Source organism: Crocodylus siamensis, chromosome 3 (assembly GCF_052110815.1).
Source record: "Crocodylus siamensis isolate JL-2025a chromosome 3, ASM5211081v1, whole genome shotgun sequence".
In the NCBI taxonomy this organism is placed as follows: Eukaryota; Metazoa; Chordata; order Crocodylia; family Crocodylidae; genus Crocodylus; species Crocodylus siamensis.
Genome location: NC_143397.1, coordinates 151,755,795 through 151,758,981, shown reverse-complemented (window position 1 = coordinate 151,758,981; position 3,187 = coordinate 151,755,795). Strand labels below are relative to the sequence as shown.

Below are 3,187 nucleotides of genomic sequence, written 5' to 3'. Positions count from 1 at the left end.
CTTTAGGAGCCCTAATTTTTCATTTAACCCTCCCCCCCCCCCCCAAAAAAAAAAACAACAAAAAACAAAAAAAAAACAAGAAAACCCAACAACCTGCCTTTCAACTGAAAATAAGGGGCACTATAAAAAAATAAGACATGCGTGATTGTGGACAGGAAAGGTGGGGTTATTCTCTTGCTTGCTCTTCTCCTGACACAGTCATTTCCTTTCCCTCCACAGGCATCCCAAAAGGCACTGTAGATGATGATGTCCAGTTGCACCACTGTGACTGAGTTCCTACTCCTGGGATTCTCCAATGCCCTGGAACTGCAGATATTGCACTTGGCCATTTTTCTAATAATATACCTGGCAGCCCTGATTGGAAATTTTGTGATCACTTTCATAGCCTTTGACAGCCACCTCCACATCCCGATGTACTACTTCTGAATCTGTCCATCCTAGACATTGGATCCATCTCTGTCATTGTTCCCAAATCCATGGCTAATTCCATACTGAACACCAGGTTGATTTCCTATTCTGGATGTGTCACCTAGGTTTTTCTCGGCCCTTTTTTCATTGCAGCAGACCTCGCCATCCTCACCATCATGGCTTATGACTGATATATTACCATCTGCAAATCAGTGCACTATGAGACAGTGATGAACAGGAGAGCTTGTCTGCAAATGGCAGCCACTGCCTGGAACGCTGCTATTCTGTACTCTGCTCTGAACACTGTTTACACCTTTAGGCTGCCCTTCTGCCACTCCAACATCATCAACCAGTTCTTCTGTGAAGTCCACCAGCTCCTTAGGATCTCTTGTTCAGAGGTGTTTACTAGTGAAATTCAGATTCTTATCTTCAGTGCAGGTTTAAGTCTTGGTTGCATTGTGTTTATATTTTTGTCTTATATTCAGATATTCACTAGGGTACTGAGAATCCCCTCTGAGCAGGGCTGGCATAAAGCAGTTTCCACATGCCTTCCCCACCTCATTGTAGTCTTCCTGCTTGGTAGTGCTGGTCTGATTGCCTATATGAAGCCCAAATCTAGGTCCCCATCAGCTCTGGATCTCATGGTGTCTGTTTTGTATTCTATGATCCCACCAATGACGAATCCAGTCATTTACAGCATGAGAAACAAGGACATCAAAACAGCACTATGGGAACTGATTAGATGGAGGTGGTTTATTCCAGTGAAGATGTCAGTTATTCTCCAGTGACTGTGGTTTCACTGAACATCTTTATAGAAACAATCAACTGTGTTATTAATACAGATTAATTCCACCAATTCCCATTTTGTTGCTTTAGCTCTACACTATTTAAAATAATCTGTGTATCTAATTTTAAGCTTATGTCTCCCTGAACTAGTTAGTTGCTAAGATGCTGCTCTGCCCTAGCTACTGTCTTGGTGTCTGTTGCAATTTATCTTTGATGCGGATATTGTTATTTGTTACTGCACTATTTGCAACAGCTTGGACATACCTTCTATATCTCCAAAAATCCCTCTTGGAGAGTAGCTTCAGAGGGGCAGTGGTGACCTCATTGCTGCCTTGGACTGAGCTGCTTGAAAGAGATGTCATTTGAAGATTTTACTTGTAGTTATCAGCTCATCAGTGAAAGGGCACCAGTGAGGCAGTGGGTTGCCTAGGAAAGTTGTGGGCTCTCATTCATTGGAGGTATTCAAGAAAATGATGGATAAGCATCATCAGGGATGACTAGGAATAGCTATGCCTTTGATATACTAGGGGTATTTCTCATGCTTTGGAGTGTTGCTGGCTGCCACAAGGGTCAGGAAGGGATTCTCTCTGGTTGTCAGATTGGTACAGGCTGTGGGGGTTTTGCCTTTCATTGTAGTGCTGGGGCTTGCTCATCACCTCCTCTTCCTGCTTCCAGGTGCTTCTGGGATTTGTAGACCATGGTTGCAGACAGCAGTAAGTTTGAGCAGGGGAAGGGATGTTTAACACACCTCCTTGGTCCTAGACTCCACAAGGGTTTGCCTGGGGAAGAGGCAGTCCCCCCTGTAGACTGGGCTGCATTCCCAACAGGGCTTGCCCCCCACACCCCACAGGCAGCCAGCCATTAAAGCTCCCAAATTATCACCTGCATCAGTGTCCCCGTGCTCCCCTGCTTCCCTCCCCCGTGACCCAGCACAGCAGGGATCAGAGCCCCGGGCCCCAAGCCCCAACCCAACCCAACCCAGCGTGGCAGCAGCCCCAGCCCTACCCAGATCCCTCCTTATAGGGGCCTCAATCTTCCTCTTTATCCCCCGCACCCTTACCTGCTGGAACTAGTCTGCAGGCTGCCTGGGGCCACATGCATGTCCTTGCATGTGGCACCCCCTGCCTCACTGCCTTCCTCCCGCTCCCTCCCAGCTCCCTGCAGGCTGCAACTCTGCCAGCCTACAGGCCAAATCCATGGGTTTCTCTTGTAAAACAAGAAATCCATGTTTACCTCTGATAAAAGATAACATCTGGGGTTAACTCCCATTTTTTTTCATGGGAAATGGAAAATCCGGATCCCTGGTAATGACAGTCTATCAGAGCAGGCTTGCTGCATGTCTATAGGTGCCCCAAGTGGCAGACACAGAAGTTAGGGGCACAGCCTCTGAATTCAAACTACCTGGATCTTAAATGCTGGAGGCTGAAGGTAAGAGAGGAATAGTGGGGGAAAAAAACGCCTTGGTCATACCCTGTTCACTCTCCCTTTCAGCAGCCACTCCCTGGGCACGTCTACGTGACAAGCTATGTTGCTGTAGCAATGAGCTATGGCAACATAGCGTGAGGGAGCACTAACCATGATGCTACTGTGTAGGAGCTCATATGTGGCCCCGGTGGCCCTGAGCTCCCAAGGGGGAGCAGGGGTCAGGGACAGGTCCTCAGTCCTGGGTGTTTGTTCTCCTCACGCAGCTGTGCCATGCTGCTTTTCTGCTTAGAGAGCTTGAGCTAAACCACAGGCGCCATAGCTAAAGACTTGGAAAATGGTTCCCTCTACTGGTGTGGAGAAGGACGGGTCAGCACCTCTGATTTCAGGGGCCCTCTGATGACCCAGTAATTTCAGGTGGAGAATGCTGCCCTCTCCAAATAGCATTATCTGCTGGCTTTATCCCACACCCTTGCTAGGTGGCACCTCCAAGTTATCTCAAGGAGTGCTCTGGCCCTTTGTGGCATGAAGGGCCAGAGCTGGTTGGGCTGGCTCCTGACCTCTGTCTCCA

The 3,187-nt window shown here is 48.1% G+C and overlaps 1 pseudogene; it reads left to right on the top strand.

Moving 5' to 3' along the window:
- The first annotated feature begins 240 nt into the window (after positions 1 to 240).
- LOC149869004 (olfactory receptor 14A16-like) lies at positions 241 to 1,196 on the top strand (annotated as a pseudogene).
- The last annotated feature ends 1,991 nt before the right edge of the window (positions 1,197 to 3,187 follow it).